Source organism: Bubalus kerabau, chromosome 15 (genome assembly GCF_029407905.1).
Source record: "Bubalus kerabau isolate K-KA32 ecotype Philippines breed swamp buffalo chromosome 15, PCC_UOA_SB_1v2, whole genome shotgun sequence".
NCBI lineage: Eukaryota > Metazoa > Chordata > Mammalia > Artiodactyla > Bovidae > Bubalus > Bubalus kerabau.
Window position 1 is genome coordinate 68,809,756 of NC_073638.1, and position 21,206 is coordinate 68,830,961.

Genomic DNA, 21,206 nt, shown 5'->3' on the forward strand with positions numbered 1-21,206 from the left:
TTGAAGTAACTGTATTGACAACTATGTTCAAGAGAGTTAATACTGTTGTCCCTGTTCATCTTCTAAATCCAGAAAGGAACTGTGAATCCATCCCCCATGTGGACTCCGCTTTCAGAAGTTGGAGACTGGGTGTAGCTCTGCACACGTTTGGGTTTCAACAGAGCTGAACTGAGATTCCATCGTGTTCCTGGCCAGATCGGCCAGAAGAAAGTCATCCATTGCTGTCTGAGTTTCATTGCTGGTGAAGAATAAGCTCCCCAAAATTTCGAAGCCAGAGTTCATGGTCTGTGTTTTGGCACTGTTCAACTGAACTTTGCTTTCCAGGGCAGGCAGGTTTTTAGCAGAGGAGATTCCATCAGTCTGGGTCTCTGTGTTAGATGAATCAGTACTCATGGAAAAGCTGTAGTGTTTCAGGATACTTCCCAGTGGCAGACAAGGGCTACTGTCTAAAAAGAAGTTCAGGTCTGTCTGTGTGTGTGTGTCAAACATCACAAGGCCTAAGAAGCTAGAATTCCCCTACAGCTGTAGGCCTGGGCAGAAGGGTCTGCAAGGAAGAAGTCAGTTTGGGTTTCTATGTCCAGCAACTCCAAGACTGGCTCAGTGGTCATGATGCTAAGCTCACTCTCCTTGGTTTGCGTCTGTATATTTGAGGCTGAAAAGAACTCTTCGATATCAAAATCAATTGCAGGATTCTGGGTCAGATGGGAGCTGGGTGTCAGGTCCAGTGTTGGTGTCAGACAAAAGACTACGATTGTCCAGCGTCTGACCAGGTAGGTTACTTGACAAGATGTTTTCTAGATCACTTAGTAAATCTATGGTTTGGGTCTGATTTTCTGTCCTGTTCTGTGATGAAAGCATACTATTTGAAGTTTATAACTGGTGTGGATTTCTCAATATCTTGGGTTAAAGTTTTAAGGTGGTTCTGAGGTAACAAGTCATGAGTTACAGTCTCTGCTTCTAAGCTGCTCCTTATAATATTGTCTGTAGACATACCACATGATGAATGGACACTTTCAAAAATGTCTCCACACATTACAGCTTGGTCCATCTGTACTCGGTCATCTGCTGGACTTTGCATTCCACTGGTCTGAGTTTCTCTGGAGATCCCACCTGGCTGGAAACTGGCATCTATAAATGCATCAGTCTGAGCATTTGTGATGGATGAGGTTACCTTAGAACTGGGCAAAAAAGTCAGAGTTTGAACACTAATGGGAAGGGAAACCTGGGAACCAAATGTCAAATCAGTTTGCGAACAGGACGCCACAGAGGAGTCAGGGCTGGCCCACTGTGCAGACGGCATGAACTGTGGTGTGGTATAGGACAGGTCTGTCTGCACATTGATGGAAGACATGCTGTTCTTCTGACATGTGTTCCCGAGTTCTTGTAACGGTCTAAATGGACTTTTACCCAAGTTCACTTGAATACCTGTGCTAATCGGCTCAACAGCAACAGGATTTACAACTTGTGAAAGAGGGAGGCTCTCCTTGAGAGAGCAGGCCTCCGAATCCAGGCCGAGGATCAAGGTTCCAATGGACAAGGGCAGGAAGTGCATGGCACCAGGGGCAGAGCCCTGATGATCGACACCCAACACCACAGGCTGGGCCGAGGAGTCAGCTGTAGGCACAAAGACAGGCACAGGAGAAAACTGCATGACAGGGAGCTTAACCAAAGCCACTTTGGGCTTTGGTAAAAGCAACTTCTGAGGGTACCGTGGAGCTGCTGGAAGAGTCTGTTGTTTGGCATTAGGGCTGCAAGAGTCTTCAAATGAAGCCACCAGCTTTATTTCTGAAGTTCCTAGTTCTGGAGCGTCTGGTCGGCGAATTGGTTGGTTGCTCAGTGATTCAACGGCCTTCCTGGACAGCTTCCGGCTGCGCAGGCAGCTTTCCATTTTCCTTTCCTTACTAGGTGGATCCCTGGGTTCTGCAGGGATCTCATGGACAGTTCGGTAGATGTGGGACTGTAACGCAGTGCTGCAAGCATAGGGACAGCCACACGTGCACTGGAAGGTCTTGCCACAATCCTCTGCATGTCTTTTCAAGTCCAATTCCGTGCCATACGAATTGCTGCGCTTACTACATTTATGCTTCTTTTCAGCATGAATTTTCATAAAGTGCTATTTTACGAGAGAAAGTTGAGAAATTGGTCTGTCAGGGCCTCTAGGGCATCCTTCAATTGGACAACAGTAGAATTTCGGTACAGTTTTCAAATCTTTTCTTACTGTTTTGGGTTTTCTGTGCCATCCTGCAGGCGGTGGCTCTTCACCAGGTGCATGTTGAGCGCGGGGCTGTTGGGCAGGATCTTGCTGCAGCCGCGCACCTTGCACAGGATGTTGGTCCGCACGGCCCAGGACAGTTCGCTCACTGACCGCTGGATGAGCTCCCGGGCCGGCGGCGCCGAACCCGCGGGCTGCTGCCTCGCCGGCGGCGGTGGCGGCCGGCTGCCTCTCAGCCGCCCCGGGGGTGGGGGGTGGGGCACCCACAGGCCCGAGGCGGCGGCTCCCCTCGCGGCCGCTGGCACTGCCCGGGTGCCCGAGGCGAGAGCCGCGGGATCCGCCGCCGCCGCCTCAGAGGCCGCCATGGCTCTCGCCCCTCTCTACTTTCTTGTTCTTCACTGTTATCTGAGGACACGGACCCACCATCATCTAATTGTTCAAATTAGAAATATGAATGTATTTTGTGAGTACTCTCTCCTCCTTAAATCATGTTTTGTTTAGTCACTAAGTCGCGTCGGGCTCTTTTGCAACCCTATGGGCTGTTAGCCTGGCAGGATCCTCTGTCTATGGAATTTCAGGCAAGAATACTGGAGAAGGTTGCCATTGACTTCTCCAGGGGATCAAAACCATATCTCCTGCATTGCAGGCAGATTCTTTACCACTGAACCACCTGGGAAGCCCATAAAGTCTGCCGCTGCTGCTGCTGCTAAGTCGCTTCAGTCATGTCCGACTCTGTGCGACCCCATAGACGGCAGCCCACCGGGCTCCCCCATCCCTGGAATTCTCCAGGCAAGAACACTGGAGTGGGTTGCCATTTCCTTCTCCAATGCATGAAAGTGGAAAGTGAAAGTTAAGTCTCTCAGTGTGTCTAGTAAACTATAAATTCTTATGCATTCCTTAACCTACATGTGATCAAACAGTTTTTTCCTCCACTCTATCATTTCCCCTTTCATATTAATAACTTAATTAAAACACTTGAAAATCCCCCTTTGACTCCTCCTTTTCTCTCTCCCCTTTATTTAGCCTCCAAAAGAATCTTTCTGAAACAAGAATCTGATATTTTCACTCACCTGTATAAAACCCACCAATGGCTATCCATTTACCTTAGTATAAAGCATATAGTTTTCTTTGCCTATTTTTTGAAGAATTAAGGTAATTACAGATTCACATGTAGTTACAAGAAATAACATAGAGAGAGCCTGTGATCTTTTATTCACTTTTCTCCAGTTACAACTTACTGTATAAGTATGTCATGCCATCACAATCAGACAATTGATATTGCTACTATCTGCTGACCTTAAAATTTTAGAAACTCTCATGACGTGGCCTCTGCCTAACACCGCTATCATTATCTTCCACTTAGCCAATTCTCAAACATGTATTCAATTATGACAAGTAATAATTATAACCCACATTTGCAGATTGTTTTACAACTTTCATAATGCTTTCACATCTGAGCTCTTAAAGGTACCCCATTACATGGGAAAGGTATATGTCATTACAGTCATCATTCCACAGATGAGCGAAGTATGGAAAAGACACTGTTTAATTTGGAATGACAAACCAGGTCAAAGGCACCTGGGTAAAATGGTAAAATATAGAGAACTGTATATTTATTATGCTTTTGAACTGTGGTGTTGGAGAAGACTCTTGAGAGTCCCTTGGACTGCAAGGAGATCCAACCAGTCCATTCTGAAGGAGATCAGCCCTGGGATTTCTTTGGAAGGAATGATGCTAAAGCTGAAACTCCAGTACTTTGGCCACCTCATGCAAAGAGTTGACTCATTGGAAAAGACTCTGACGCTGGGAGGGATTAGGGGCAGGAGGAGAAAGGGATGACAGAGGATGAGATGGCTGGATGGCATCACTGACTCGATGGATGTGAGTCTGAGTGAACTCCGGGAGTTGGTGATGGACAGGGAGGCCTGGCGTGCTGTGATTCATGGGGTCGCAAAGAGTTGGACACGACTGAGCGACTGATCTGATCTGATCTGAGACCTTTACTTGTGTTATATCATCTAATCTGCTAAACTACCTTATGATAGAACCACCCTGTGATAGAAATTGTATTGTCTCATTGGCAAAACCACTCATTTTATAGATGAGACTCATTGAGATTATATAATATACACAAGATGACATTACTGCTAACTGATGCCATCTGCTTTTCAAATTCCACAAAAGCTTTAGCTCACTTACGAATCACTCAGAGAAGTTTAGAATTATTCCTTGCAAATTTCTGTAAGAAGTTAATTCTCATTACAAAAATACTGTTCTTTTAACATCTAATTAAGAACCTGAAATTTGAAGAGGTTTCTTGTTTTATGAGCCCATTTGTCTTGCCCTGGTCATTTAAAATGAATATAAGTGCTTATGACCAATTTAATATAAAGAACTCATTTTCACTCTCATGGAGAGATGATGAACTTAAAGTTCCCATTTGCTTAGTAAGAACTGGTTTTAAGAAAGCAAGGATACACCAAAGCATCAATTAAAAAGGTATGTCAGGATGCAAGCTGTGGAATCTTTTCCCTCTAACTGCAGTTTCACTTCCACAAATTCCTACACAGTTGTAAAACTGCTTACTTCTGTTGGAAAGTGTTGCCTTTTGTGTAGGAGGCAGATGGCATTTTCTTGGCACAGCATAGACTGGATTTGCAGAACTAGCAAAGAGGGGAGGGAAGAGAGGAGGAGAGAGAACTTGTTTTCTCATGACATCTCCTCCAGCAGCAGCTGCTGGGGTGCACAGGTGACTTAGAATGGAGCATCCATCACCAGGTGAAAGGAGTTGAGATCTCTCAGGACCCCATTAAAACTTAAATCTCAAAAGAAGACACCTTTCCCAATCCCCATCTGAATACTCTATGGCATTCATACCTACTGACAAGGAGACAGAGGTCTGTTCTACCTGCTACCCAGTGCTGAGGTGGGATTTATGTATGACCACCTTTGAAAATAGTCATGCTACTTTCTCTTATTTTCTTCCATACTTTGGTTGTTTGTAACAAGCCTCAAACTGGAAAGCCTAAGATTGACTCTAGGTTCCACACAGCTTTTGTTTGCTGCAGAGAGACTTGGAAAAATAATTAATGAGTTATCAGTATTTAAAAATAAGGAGACTTCATAGAAACATTTGGAAAAATCACAAAGCTAAGCTCCCTATTACTGTCAAGCACCAGTATGCTAAGGCTGAATGCCCTTTGGAGAGTGTCTCACTTGCCTTTTTCTATTATGTTCAGACCAATTTTTAATCTTAAGTCAGAGACTCTGTGATCACTTACAGACTATTATAATTATAAAAGAACAGGTCAGGCTAGACCAAGATCATTTCTGTTTTGGAGAATAGTGAAGAGTTATTGGACTGCAAAGGAATTCTGTGGTAGGATATTTTTCTAGAACTGAAAATGATCTTATATATATTGTCCTTGGTATTTATGTAAGTGGCTCTATCACTCTATATAAACCCCTTCTTCAGTCAGAACTATTTCAGCTATGTACATGTTTTCTATGTGGCAAATATTCACATATTTTAAAGCTTTTACTCTTGTAAAACAGAAAATTATGTCAAGGATTGCTTTAAACATAAATCGGCTCACTTTGTAGAGGAGGACACACAAACTAAAAACATTTGCCCTAAATCCTCTAGGACTTTATAAAAGGGATTTATTTAGAGGGATTAGATCCTTTCTTATAACCAGAAATCAAGAACCAAGAATTTTTTACATATATTTAGAACAAATTTTCTGAGGCTATATCCTTCAGCCAGACTTTAGGAGTTTGGGCTGATGGGCTAATGGCTCTCAGCTGGAAGTATGAAGACTTGATTGCATTGCTATACTCCAAGCTTATTCAAGATGATCAATATTAGGGGGACTAAAAATGTCTGCGAAACCATACCTCAAGCACATGTCTCTGCTAAATATTCTTACTTCCTCCATGAAGGCTACTAAAGATTTCCTTGCTAATTAAAGACTGCTGAAAGTTTTCCCCACAACAGTGCTTTTCAGTATATTCTTGACAGCTGCAACCCTATTACTATTAAAACAGTGACCCCAATCATTTTTCCCAAGTTCACTATTGGGAGGAGACCAAGCAGTGAAAAGGATATGTGTTTGGACATATTATAAAATAAGTAATGTTTAGATCAATCTGCTAGCACTGCATTTATTTAAAAGATTTTTTTGATGTGAACCATTTTCAAAGTCTTTATTGAATTTGTTACAATATTACTTCTGTTGTTTACATTCTAGTTTTTGTTGTTTTTTTTTTTGGCTAGGAGGCAGGGAGATCTTAGCTCCCAACCAGGGATGGAACCTTCACTGCCTGCATTGGAAGGCAACATATTAACCACTGGACCTTCAAGGAAACCTCCTAGCTGTGCAACTTAAGCACATTATTAAAATAGAAATAATTATCTGCCTTTTATATGAATCACTAGAATTAAAGAAGATAGCTTTGAAAGTATCTGACATGCTGTCTGACAAATAAAGGTGAACAAATACTATCCCTTCTCCCCAAATAATTAACTAGGATATTTCAATTTGAAATATCCTTCTCTAGTGACTTTTGAATTTTAGTAGTGGCACATAATGCCTAAGTCATGGGACTCAGTGTCTGAGAATTTTAGTCACTGTCAAAGAATTAGATCGGCAAAGTTATTGATAATAATAATAAGAGCATCTTGTTTTCTCTGCAGTTGTACCTGACAAGTAACAAGTGAAGTTGCTCAGTCGTGTCCAACTCTTCGCAACCCACGGACTGGAGCCTACCAGGTCCTCCGTCCATGGGATTCTCCAGGCAAGAGTACTGGAGTGGGTTGCCATTTCCTTCTCTGGGGGATCTTCCTGACCCAGGGATCGAACCCAGGTCTCCCACATTACAGGCAGACGCTTTACCATCTGAGCCACCAGGGTAACTGAGCAGGGTCTTAAATTCAGTGATTTAGCAATATCACTGAAAATAGCAAAATAGTACTCTCTCTCTCTCTTACAAGGTAAAATCAGATTATTTGCATCTGTCCATAATTGCATGTAGGCCATACTCAAAATAATTTCCAAATATGTTGTTGAATTCTTTCCTTTTCCTCATATACAATTACTTTTAGGAAGCAGATAGAGCTCCCTAGGTAGCTTAAAGAAGCAGTTGGTATTTGGAAACAATGCTTATTCCCAAGATCAAGTCAACCCAAGTCTAAGAAGAATCTTAAAACTCTTTGGTGACTTGCTCTGTCCCTTTCCTGTGGAGTTGATCTGGAGGAGCCCTCGTAATAGGACTGCTAAAAAGACATGTGTCCTAGAGAGTAAATGTGAACTAAATAAAAACACAGCAACAGGGAACCAGGCTTCATTTGCGCTCCTTTGAAACGTAAAAATAACACCCTGCACAGTCAAGAATCCCTGGCTGCTGATCACAATGTATACAAGAAAAGGCACTGTCCAGATGAAAAGCATCTCATTCCCAGGGACATACTTCTCATGGCTTTGCAATCTGAACAGCTACTAAATGCAGGACCTCCTACTTTCTTTTTCTCTCTATCCTCCAGGGGTAACTGAATGCTCCAGGTACAACCATAATTGGCTTGCTCTGGCTTAACAGGGCCATCTGCTGTGACTTCTAAGACTATCTCTGGGGTCTCTGTGCTCTTCCTTCAGCAAAACCGGATCCTTGACTCTGTCTTGCAGCAGCTACATGCTAAGTTTCTATATATGTTCATTTCATTTGAAAGACTTTTTTTCCCCAAAAGAAAGTTGATTTTTTTTTAAGTCACTTAGTGACTTCTGGAAAGCATTTGTACATAACTTTTCTATTGGCAATGTGGAATGGAATCATTTTAAAAGAGAGAGAGAGAGACGTTCTGCTTCTAAACAAGAACTCCTCTTTATATTTGTGAATAAAGTGGGATACATAAGAACACATTTAACTCAGAGTGGAATTTGTATGCATTAAGGAAATGGGTTTATGATGTACTCATCTCCTTAGCAAACACACTGTACCATCAAAATGAATACTGTCACTATCAGTGTCTGACTTCCACGGCTGGAATCGGTATTTTCAAATAATCAGTTTTACTGGATATTATTTTCACTGCGTTTTACCTAATCTCGCTTTCTTCCTGATATTGTCGAAGTAATTGTGGGACATTTTGCAGAGGGTACCTGCAGTTATTCTTTTCATGTTCTATGAAATGTTGAATACATGCAAATTAGAGCAGGCAAACACTCACCTTTTCATGAATTGAAACCTGAAAATAGCAATAGTGTGTATTATCTATACCTGTTTATTCTGGCGTAGAGAGAGTTGTAGAGTTATATATAACACTTACTAAGGGTTTGCTGTGGTCCACACATTATTTCAATTTTGCATGAATTAACTCATTGTGTCTTTTGCTTTCACACTCTGCAATTTTATTTGTTTTCTTATTTATTTATTTTTGGCTATGCTGGGGCTTCGTTGCTGTGCCAGCTTTTCTCTGATGGGGTGAGTCGGGGGTACTCTCTGGTTGCAATGCACAGGTTCTCATTGTGCGGGCTTCTCTTGTTGTGGAGGACAGGCTCCAGGGCATGCCGGCTTCAGTAGTCGGCACGCACAGGCTCAGGAGTTGCAGCTCCTGGGCTTTAGAGCACAGACTCAGCACTTATGGCGCATGGGCTTTAGTTGCTCTGTCACATATAGAATCTTCCGAGACCAAGGATCAAACCCATATCTCCTGCATTGGCAGGCGGATTCCTTACCACTGAGCCACAAGGGAAGCCCCTTTCACACTATGTTTAAATGATTATAATTACGAAGATAGAAGCCAAAATAGGATATACGTCAGATTTTGAAAGCTCTGAATTAATCTTGGTTTTATTTTTTGTAACCTCTAGATAGTCGGAGATTATCATCGCTTCTCTCTGTCGCTTATAAGACTGGCTTGTGTCTATGCTTGTGCTGACAGGACTATCTCTAGGACCAGCTCGTTCTCATAAATATGTTCATATTTATGGCTAAGAAATAGTTGCTCTAGCCTCTGCTTTCCATGGAGCTTTGGCTACATGAAGAGACTGTGACTGCCAGGCTTGTTCAGACAGGACTTTACACATCAGGCTCCTGTGAGCAAGGATGGTATGGCTTTATCTCCAGGAGAGAGGAACACACCCCATGAATTGAGAAAATTAAGTCCATGAGGTATTGGAGAAATGGAAGAACTACCAAATTTCTCTCCAAGTCAGAGAGTTGCTCTGTAATGAGTATATAACGTGTTCTGTGTTTTGATTCATAGATAATTTATAATTATAAATATTTTAAGTTTTATATAGCATTCCTTTTAGCTGTTTGGCCAAATTGATGCTTTCTCCTTTCAACCATGGGACTTCAGATGGTACTGTCAATTGGTGGCAAATTATCTAAACTGCAGTTTCAGTGTTTTGAAGAGAAATGGAATGTTTTTGGTGCTTCAGTGGATAAATCTGAAGTTATAGATTGAGAACAACTTCTGTTTTTATAGGAAGAGATAAAATGTAGAAATAGAAAAGTGGAAGGTAGTATTCAGGAGGAGAATTTAAAGTTTCCTTTTACTGTGCTTTTACTTGTTACCCTTATTCTCTGATTGAAATTTATTATGTCAGGGTTGTGGTTGGACAATTTCCACACCTTCTTGCAAAGTTTTTGAAATGTACACTTTCTACAACCAAAGAGAAAAATAGCCCACTATCTCCCACCTGCTCTTCCATGTGCTTGGAAGCATTTGTTTGCTTTTTTGGAGAAATTATAGCTAATGGCTAGATGGACTGTTTATATTTTATAGATGTAGAACAGATAATAGAGACAAAGTAATTTGACAAGGAGAAACATTTAAGCAAAAGGACAAAAGACTGCCCAATAAAAGCACCAGAGTGTTAGGAAGCTAATACTTAAATCTTTTCATTTTCCTTCTACAGAGAATTTCATAGAGCATCAACATAGAATTTCACATACTCGAATACAAGAGCTAAATAAAAGGAGAGAGAATGGGTCCTTCTGCAGTGTGAGAGTCAGGGCTTTTGTCAAAGGTGTTGTTTTAATTGATTCATAAGATTTTCCCATCTTTTGCAACTATTTTAGTGACTCTATTTCAAATGACCAGATTGGTTGATATTAAGAAATGAAAGCTCTTTGCTTTGCCTATCTTTAGGGATAGACTGGAGAAGGCAATGGCAACCCACTCCAGTACTCTTGCCTGGAAAATCCCTGGTGGGCTGCAGTCCATGGGGTCGCTGAGAGTTGGACACGACTGAGCGACTTCACTTTCACTTTTCACTTTCATGCATTGGAGAAGGAAATGGCAACCCACTCCAGTGTTCTTGCCTGGAGAATCCCAGGGACAAATGTGCTGGTGGGCTGCCGTCTATGGGGTTGCACAGAGTCGGACACGACTGAAGCAACTTAGCAGCAGCAGCAGCAGGGATAGACTAGAAGTGATAAAATTACAGAACTAACTGGTAGAAATCTATCACAGTGACATTTAAAAAGAGAAACTAATTAACTGTTTTCCTTTTTTTCAGTCACAAAACTCATCCTTAAATACACTGTTTCATTTTTCATGAGTTTCAGATCACTATTGAACCTTTCTTTTTAGAGGAACATTATCTACTTTGTCATTATTTATCATTTCTTATCTCTGTTAAGTACATCTTCAGAACTGATTGCATCACAAATGAAAAGGGTGTGCAGTTATTGGTGTCTTCCTCCTTTAGTTGATTTTCTTGTTGTTGTCAGTAGAAAAAGAGATTTTTACATAAAATACCTTGTTTTAGAAGCTGTCGAGTCTATCTGATAAATATTGTACGTCATTAATAAACCATAATATTTTTATTCTCTAGCATTTAATTTAATATTTATTCATAAATTATGACTGCAATGCATGTTAACATTTCACAGCCAGGGATGGGAATGTAAGGCTTTGGATTTCTTATTTGATTTTATTCTTCATTTATTTAGCAGGACTGCTTTTCAAATTCTAAATGTTGTGCACAAAGAATACCAAGAATGACTAAGTTAAAATCTAATTAAAATGGAAATATGGGAGTTCCATTATCTTTTCCAACTCCATCACTGGCTATTTGTAACTCCCTTCCCCTAGGCAGTGATAAAGAGTTGATTGCAAATCTGTCAAATGCCAAACTGTCTTAAGAAACCATGCATCTAAATTTATACAAGAATACCTTTTATTTCATAGCCTTGAATAAATTTGGAAAGTGAAAACACTGATATTAATTATACTTTTATGTTTATAATTTTAACATGGTTCTTTTTCACTAAATAATTCGAGTGAAGGATTTGATTGATTAGAAATATGATACTACCCATTTCTGTAAGTTTTAAACCGGGTGAAACTTCAGTTCAGTTCAGTTGCTCAGTCGTGTCTGACTCTGCGACCCCAAAGACTGCAGCACGCCAGGCATCCCTGTCCATCACCAACTCCCAGAGATTATTCAAACTCATGTCCATTGAGTCAGTAATGCCATCCAACCATCTCATCCTCTGTTGTCCCCTTCTCCTCCCACCTTCAATTTTTCCCAGCATCAGGATATTTTCAAATGAGTCCATTTTCGCATCAGGTGGCCAAAGTATTGGAGTTTCAGCTTCAGTATCAGTCCTTCCTATGAATATTCAGGACTAATTTCCTTTAGGATGGACAGGTTGGACCTACTTGCAGTCCAAGGGACTCTCAAGAGTCTTCTCCAAAACCACAGTTCAAAAGCATCAATTCTTCGATGCTCAGCTTTCTTTATAGCCACAGTCTTACATTCATACATGACTACTGGAGAAACCACAGCTCTGACTAGACGGACCTTTGTTGGCAAAGAATGTCTCTGCTTTTTAATATTCTGTCTAGGTTGGTCATAACGTTTCTTCCAAGGAGTAAGTGTCTTTTAATTTCATGGCTGCAATCACCATCTGCAGTAATTTTGGAGTGCCCCCAAAATAAAGTCTGTCATTTTGTCCATGAATTGATGGGGCCAGGTGCCATGATCTTAGTTTTCTGAATGCTGAGTTTTAAGCCAACTTCTTCACTCTGCTCTTTCACTTTCATCAAGAGGCTCTTTAGTTCTTCTTCATTTTCTGCCGTAAGGGTGGTGACATCTGCATATCTGAGGTTATTGATATTTCTCCCAGCAATCTTGATTCCAGCTTGTGCTTCATCCAGCCCAGCGTTTCTCATGATGTACTCTGCATAGAAGTTAAATAAGCAGGGTGACAGTATACAGCCTTGACGTACCCCTTTCCTGATTTGGAACCAGTCTGTTGTTCCATGTCCAGTTCTAACTGTTGCTTCCTGACCTGCATACAGATTTCTCAAGAGGCAGGTCAGGTGGTCTGGTATTCCCATCTCTAAGAATTTTCCATAGTTTGTTGTGATCCACACAGTCAAAGGCTTTGGCATAATCAATAAAGCAGAAATAGATGTTTTTCTGGAACTCTCTTGCTTTTGCGATGATCCAACGGATGTTGGCAATTTGATCTCTAGCTCCTCTGACTTTTATAATCCAACTTGAACATCTGGAAATTCACGGTTCATGTACTGTTGAAACCTGGCTTGAAGAATTTTGAGCATTACTTTACTGCTAAGTCACTTCAGTCATGTCCGACTCTGTGCGACCCCATAGACGGCAGCCCACCAGGCTCCCCATCCCTGGGATTCTCCAGGCAAGAACACTGGTGTGGGCTGCCATTTTGCAATTGTGTGGTAGTTTGAACATTCTTTGGCATTGCCTTTCTTTGGGACAGGAATAAAAACTGAGCTTTCCCAGTCCTGTGGCCACTTCTGAGTTTTCCAAATTTGCTGGCATATTGAGTGCAGCACTTTCACAGCATCATCTTTTAGCATTTGAAATAGCTCAACTGGAATTCCATCACCTCCACAACTTTGTTCTTAGTGATGCTTCCTAAGGCCCACTTGACTTCACATTGCAGGATGTTTGGCTCTAGGTGAGTGATCATACCATCCTGATTATCTGGGTCATGAAGATCTTTTTTGTACAGTTCTTCTGTGTATTCTTGCCACCTCTTCTTAATATCTTCTCCTTCTGTTAGGTCCATACTATTTCTGTCCTTTATTGTGCCCATGTCTGCATGAAATGTTCCCTTATTGTCTCTAATTTTCTTGAAGTGATCTCTAGTCTTTCCCATTCTATTGTTTTCCTCTGTTTCTTTGCACTGATCACTGAGGAAGGCTTTCTTATCTCTTCTTGCTATTCTTTGGAACTCTGCATTCAAATGGGTGTATCTTTCCTTTGCCTTTGGTTTCTCTTCTTTTCACAGCTATTTGTAAGGCCTCCTCAGACAACCATTTTGCCTTTTTGCATTTCTTTTCCATGGGGTTGTTCTTGATCCCTGCCTCCTGTACAATATCACAAACCTCTGTCCATAGTTCTTCAGGCACTCCATCTGTCAGATCTAATCCCTTGAATCTATTTCTCACTTCCACTGTATAATCATGAGGGATTTAATTTAGGTCATTACTGAATAAGCTAGTGGTTTTCCCTACTTTTTTCGATTTAAGTCTGAATTTGGCAATAAGGAGTTCATGATCTGAGCCACAGTCAGCTCCTGGTCTTGTTTATACTAACTGTATAGAACTTCTACATCTTTGGCTGCAAAAATGTAATCAATCTGTGAAATATAATCAATCTGGTGAAAGTTTCTCTCCCTTTACTATTGTGGTTGGTTTTCTATCAGTGTTCATGTGCAATTTTTATTGTCTAGGTGATTACTACTTGATTAATGTAGTCTTATAATCAAGCTGAGGATCTGTATGCAGAGAGAACTTGAAAGATATCATCACAACCTTGCTACTTACTTGAGGAAGATGAGTGTTCATGAAGTAGAAAATTAGAACTGAGTAAAGTAACAGCCTCAACATAAGGTGGGCATTGTCTCATAGGTACAGACAAGGCACATGGAGACACAGTTTTATGTATTTTAATTTTTTATTTGCTTTTTATTGTTACAGGATAAGCTGTTAACATGAAGATTTCAAAAATTTCTAGGCAAATAATAAGAAAGTTAACAAAAGAATCATAAGGACATATTGGAAAGGAAGGTTCTTATATCTCCAATTCTTCCTTGATGTTCACAGTTAGGAAAATTTATCTACAAGTATGAGGGCAATCAATATCATCAGTATCAAGGAATATTGATGAATAACAAGAAAATCTGAAATATGTGAATTCAATTAACCATCAAGGGGGGAAAATATATATATTTATGTAGAATATATGTATATACACATTTATATTCATGTATTTATAGGGAGACAGAGAAGAAAAAGAGAGAAAAGAGGGGAAAATGGAGCAGATATAGAGAAAAAAGTGGAGAGGATAACTCCACAAAAGATGGGAGCTCTGATAGCATCCTTAGCTCCTCAGAGCATCCTGGTGACTGGTACTCATCTGATGACCAAGCTCTATCTACCCTGAGTTCCAAAAGATGTTTCTATATCTATTCATATTTCAGCTTATTCTTTATCAAGTGAACATAAACAGAATATTAAATAATCCAAGTAGAATTAATTTTTATATAATGAAAATAAAAAGTACTGGCAGTATAATTTTCTGGATACAATAATGTTCTATAGTTTTCTAATATGTTACTATTGAGGGAAGCTTTGTAAAAGGTATGTAAGACTCTGTAATTTTTACATTTTCTTATGTAGGAAAAGACCTAACATTCAGATCCTGGTTTCTAATGTGATTCTCCAATAAAAGAGTATAAGAGGCCTTAGATAAATGACTGAATCTAGGACTTGAGATGAAATATACATGATGATCTGTAGTATCTTATAGTGCTAGGAAATAGAAAAGTGTTCAAAAAAGCTTGACAGTTTCAGAGAAATGCTAAAGGGACTGCAGTCGTGAAATTAAAAGACGCTTACTCCTTGGAAGGAAAGTTATGACCAACCTAGAGAGCATATTCAAAAGCAGAGACATTACTTTGCCAACAAAGGTCCGTCTAGTCAAGGCTATGGTTTTTCCTGTGGTCATGTATGGATGTGAGAGTTGGACTGTGAAGAAAGCTGAGCGCCGAAGAATTGATGCTTTTGAACTGTGGTGTTGGAGAAGACTCTTGAGAGTCCCTTGGACTGCAAGGAGATCCAACCAGTCCATTCTGAAGGAGATCAGCCCTGGGATTTCTTTGGAAGGAATGATGCTAAAGCTGAAACTCCAGTACTTTGGCCACCTCAAGCGAAGAGTTGACTCATTGGAAAAGACTCTGATGCTGGGAGGGATTGGGGGCAAGAGGAGAAGGGGACGACAGAGGATGAGATGGCTGGATGGCATCACTGACTAAATGGACATGAGTCTGAGTGAACTCCGGGAGTTGGTGATGGACAGGGAGGCCTGGCATGCTGCGATTCATGGGGTCGCAAAGAGTCGGACACGACTGAGCGACTGATATGATCTGATCTGAAAGGGACCCAGAAGCCAATGAAAGAACTCACAGTGCCCTAAACTGGGAACAATTGAACAAGATAAATACCATTGCATTCTAACATAAAGTAGTGAAATAAATATCCATGACTCAATACTTCTAAATAAATGATTGAGTAAATAAGTAGGAGATAATAGAAAAGTCTTTTATGCCAAAGAAATCCAAATAATCTATGTAGATGCTTGCCCTCAATGGGATGGAACATAAATCCTCACTCCTTAAATATGAGCTGTTCATATGGATCCTCAAAGGTGAGAAAAAGAGTCACTCCACAGTAGAATATCTGCACAGCACTACTTTAGCTAGGTGCCCTGATTTGATGAAAATGCCACTTCACTGCTGTGGTCTTCTTCTCAAAATCCCATAACCCCAGTTCACAAATGAGAGAAGCATCAGATAATTCTGCATTTAAAGACATACTGCAAAATATATGAACTATCATCTTCAAAACTATCAAGGTCATTAGAAACAAGGGAGGTCTAAGACATTATCCCAGGCAAGAGAGGCCTAAAGTGACGGAGGGATTACATGTGATTTGGTACCCTGGGTGGATCCTGGAAGATAAAAAGGACATTAGGTAAAAACCAAGAAAACATAAGTATAGACTTTTCTTCATAATAATGTGGTAATATTTGTTCCTTAATGGGAACACCAGTTCCCATTATGTTCCTTAATGTCCACACCAGTGTGGACATTAATTATAAGAAAAACTGGGTATGATATATCTCTCCATACTATCATCATAATTTTTCTGTAAATTTACAATTGTTCTAAAATTATAAGTTTACTAAAAAATATAACTGTACTGACAGTAGTTTTCACCTAGATTAAGTGGTAAGTGAATTTTATAGCCCCTTTTGATAAATAAACCAAACCATCTCCTTATAGACTTTACATACACATACTATTTTGTTAAAAATTTGTTTGCATACAGCCTTATTAGTATAATCGATCTTCTTTGGGCTAATATGCTATTTTTATTTCTATAACTTGACCATACATTTTGCTGAATGTGTACCTCAGTTTTCTCGTTTGTAAAAATCAAGGTATTAATGTTTACTCCCTGTCGGTCTATAAAGCTCCAATCAAATTATACTTCTAAGGTAGTAGCTGACTTTTCTGGTCATGGAATAAATTTTACAGGAACAAATTTCTAAATTGAATTTTGCTGAAGGTGGACAATGGATCATTATTAAAATGACTGTTCTCTAGAAAAATCAGTACTAAATTGATAACATACCTATGAATTGAATACTTGTATCTTAAAATCCCCATTATTAGCATTATCTTTCCTTTGGTATCACATTTAGTCCAGGAGCATGATATATGTGTAGCAGATTGCATATTCTAAAGATAGCCACAGTTGTCTCTCCCATCCAGCATGTAGAACATGCTGTTCTACAGTGTGACCTCGCCACTCCCCTTTCGAGAGGTGGGGCTTCATTTCACCCCCATAGAATTTAGGCTGGACTTAGTGACTTGTCTATATCAGGGAGGAGGAGTCAGACGTGATACTATATGACACCCCTAGACTGGTTCAGAGAAGTCTATGCAGCTTCTACCTCGGAACTCTCCCTCTCAGATCAGCCTCTCCTAGAAATGTGTTTCCTCTTGGGACCCAGCAAACCACTGGGAAGCCCAAGTCATGTGAAAAAGCCACAAGTTTGTGCTTTTGCTGACAGGCTCCAGATGAGCATAACCTTGGAATTATTTCATCCCAGGTCCCAGGCATATAACACAAAAATGAATGAATAAACCTTCAGATGACTTAAGCCCCCATCTTCTTGAGTCACTCTCACCTTTTGAGTCGTTGTAGCTGAGGCTCCAGATATTGTGGACCAGAGATAAGTCATCCTCACTGTACTCCATCCAAATAGTATTTCTTTTTAATGCTCCTCAAGATTTATTTTACCAAAGATAAATTGATACAACCAACTCCATGCTTAAATTCATTTATTCTTTCTTCCTAATATATTTGAAATATATTCTATCGACCAACTATTACATGCTGTGTATGAATGCATGCTAAGTCACTTCAGTCATGTCCAACTCTTTGTAACCCTATGGACTGTACCCCACCAGGCTTCTCTGTCCATGGGGATTCTCCAGGCAAGAATACTGGAGTGCATTGCCATTTTCTTCTCCATGGAATCTTGCAGACCCAGGGATCGAACCCACATCTCTTACCTCTCCTGCATTGGCAAGTGGGTTCTTTACCCCTAGTGCCACCTGGGAAGGCCTTTATACGCTGTGAACTAAACTAAGTACCAAGCATGCAAGGTTTTATATGTAAGTAAATTTTTACCCTTAAGTGTATATTAGATGTAACAGGCTTATGAATGAATCTCTAAGTAATATAGCTTCCTAAGTGGCACCAGTGGTAAAATATCCACCCACCAATGCAAGAGATGCAAGAGAGGTGGGTTCAACCCCGGGTCAGAAAGATTCCCAGAGTAGGAAGTGGCAACCCACTCCAGTATTCTTGTCTGGAAGATTCCATGGACAGGGGAAACTGGCAAGCTATATTCCTTAGGGCGTAAAAGAATATGACACAACTGAGCACACACACAGAACAAGCTACCCAGTAAGATAGCTTATATATGCATGCTTAATAAGATATGCATGCTGTTCTGGTCTTCAAAAGCTGGAACTCTTAGACACTATTTTTTTTTTTTCTACTTTAAGGCCCTTTGTTGATTCTTAAAGTTTAACTTAGAGCATATTGCTTATTGATCCTAAAATTTCATATCTCATTGACAGTGAATACAGATCAGGTCTAAATTAAATCGTAGTGTTTTAAACTGTTGCTGAACAGTGACATGTCCTACATCTTTCTTCGTGACCTTTGAGCAAAAATAAAATATCTTGTCTCCCTGGCATTTTTACTTTCATAGTTTTCTCTTCTCTTAGCTCCTTAGGGCACTTTTCCAGACCACCTCGAGTTTCCAAATAGAATTGCATGATTTAGGCATAATAGTACTTGACAGCAGTAGAGAAAAGTCTTTCTTAAAGAATTTATGGATTTTTCAGAATGCTATCTGGGATGCCACCTCTGCCCACATCACTGATTCATGAGTTCATCTTTGGCAAGACAGCCACAGAATTACTTTTCTACAGAGAACTGATAACTTCTTGGGAAAGAAGAGGGTCAGCCTGTCACTGGGTGGATATCATGCAACATAAAGCCCAAATGCTATAACGCTATAAAAAGTCATCAAGTATTTTACAAAATGAGGTTCTTGCTGCTTGGATTCCATCAGACAGCAATTTTTACTCTGATTACCTAAGTTCCCTTCGTCTGTGTCTCAGCACTCCTTTGCCTGTAGCTTATCACTTTTCCTCTAAAGAGGATTTGATGTTCTGTCAATTTCCTTATTGCTTATGGCACTCTTTTGTGCCAATAGTATCTTAAAATAAACAAAAAAACTGAACAACAAAACAATGTCAGTCTGTCTTTGCCTCTTTGTAGAATTTCCCAAGATCTGTAAAACCTCCAGCAATTGATGACATTAGAACAGAATGAGATCTCTGTGTTTGTGCCTCATACTTTTGTAAACCTTATTTAAGTCTTTTAAAAAATGATAGTTTCTCTTTTGTTTAGAACTTGAGTTACAGGCAGCAAAAATTCGGACTAACTTTTGTTGTCCCTTTGTTGTTTCGTGGGTAAGTCGTGTCTGACTCTTTGAGACCCCATGCACTGTAGCCCCAAGACTCCTCTGTCCATAGGATTTCCCAGGCAAGAATACTGGAGTGGGGTGCCATTTCCTTCTCCAGGGGATCGTCCTGACCCAGGAATTGAACCCATGTCTCCTGCAGTGGCAGGTGGATTCTTAATTGCTGAGCCACCAGAGAAGCCCCTATTTAATTCTTGGCACATGTCAACTGGTTTGTGAAATCTAAAATGCGTGAGTGAGAGTAATTGATTACTAATATAAAAATGGAGGTATTTGTTATTTTCTGTATAGAATGAGAATATTTTGGCCTGTTTGGAAAGCAATTATTATAAAGGTAGAATGGATAATACCTAATGGGGACCTTCTAGGACCTTGGTACTCAGTGTGCAGTCTTAGGACCACCAGGGTCTTCTTAGAAATGCTCCCAACTTAGACCCACTGAATCAGAAGCTACAGTTAACCAAAACCCCCAGGTGACTTGAATACATATTAAAGTTTGAGAAAAACTGTTCTGGAACCCATAGTGAACTTTAGCTACTTTATTGTATATAATCCTCTACATAGCATTCCAAAGTAAATAAATATTGGTTTGGCCAAAAAGTTCAGGTTTTCCATAGCATCTTATAGAAAAACCCAAATGAGCCTTTTGGCTAAGCCAATATTATTAATCCCATTGTGAGACTGAGAAAGCTGGCTCAGAAATTTTTAACTTAAAATTTCTCAAGGTCATGCCACAAGTAAATTTGGATGAAATGTGGAAATGAATTTGTCAGAATTTGAACCCAGATATGTTTGACCAAAGCCTGTGAAAGAACCTGTTCTTCACTTTTTTTTTTTTTTTTTTAAATACAGTAACCTTTACTATATCTGATACAAATGCTCTCTGCATTTTTGGATGTTTTCAAGAGATTAATCTGGAGCTCTTATAACTGGAGAAACAGAAATTTTCAACTTCCTCCAGTGAGTAAAATGTTTGATAAGAAAGTTGTTAAATGTAGAACTAATGCCACCGGCACTAAAGCATGTTCTACATAATTTAGAACTCACATGTCTTACAAACTTCATTCTAAGTGTGTAAAGATGATTTCATGCTTTCATTCATTCACTACTGAAGGCAATACTATAGACAGGCTTTTTTTCTAAAATAGAATGGTAAGGCCTAAGTTAAGCTAACATGGATTTCAGTAGTCAAATAAGTTCATGGGGAAAAGTAAGAAAGATTGATCCTGAACTAACACATTTCCTTGTTTGTTTGCAAAGAGTATAAAAGTGCTTTAAAACTTACATACTGTTACTAGATTCTAGAATGTGAAACACTGTAAACTCTTGAAATGAATAAAATAACATAAAATCTTTCAGAAAATAGGCAAGAAAAATCTGTGCTCATGTCTAATGTAAAAATATAATAATTATGTCAATTGTTAAGATACAGCAGAAAACTGAATGTTTGCTTCTCAGGTGCTGCTCAAAATAAGAATGAATTATTAATGCAGGTGCTCTATATTATAATAAACAGTCAGAGGAGATCTGAAAAAGGATTTTAGTAAAGGATTCAGGTAGGCACTCTAGTTCAAATGTGAAAATGTTTTAATTTCCAGGACACCTTGGGGCACTTTATTAGGACAACAAAAGAACTCTCAAAAGTAAAAGATGCTTGTTTCCCTTGCTTGTAAGTTACTTCTCATAAAAAGTTCCAGGGCTAGTCATGAAAGATGCTTAGAAATAATAAACTAAGTGTGATTCAGTGCAAATTCAGTGACTTTCAGTTTCTTATGACAAAAAAGGATGCATTTTTAATTCTAAACATTTGTCTTTCAGACTCTTTGTTTATAAACTCTGGCTGACATTTTTTAATCTTTTCATGATAA

General features: G+C 39.6%; 1 long non-coding RNA gene and 1 pseudogene across 1 annotated transcript in view; one reads left to right on the top strand and one right to left on the bottom strand.

The window, feature by feature from the left end:
• LOC129629329 (uncharacterized) overlaps positions 1-21,206 on the top strand; it is a 334,237-nt gene that overhangs the window by 286,415 nt on the left and 26,616 nt on the right. The gene's annotated exons all lie outside the window — the stretch shown is intronic.
• Positions 91-2,577, bottom strand: LOC129629328 (ATM interactor-like; annotated as a pseudogene).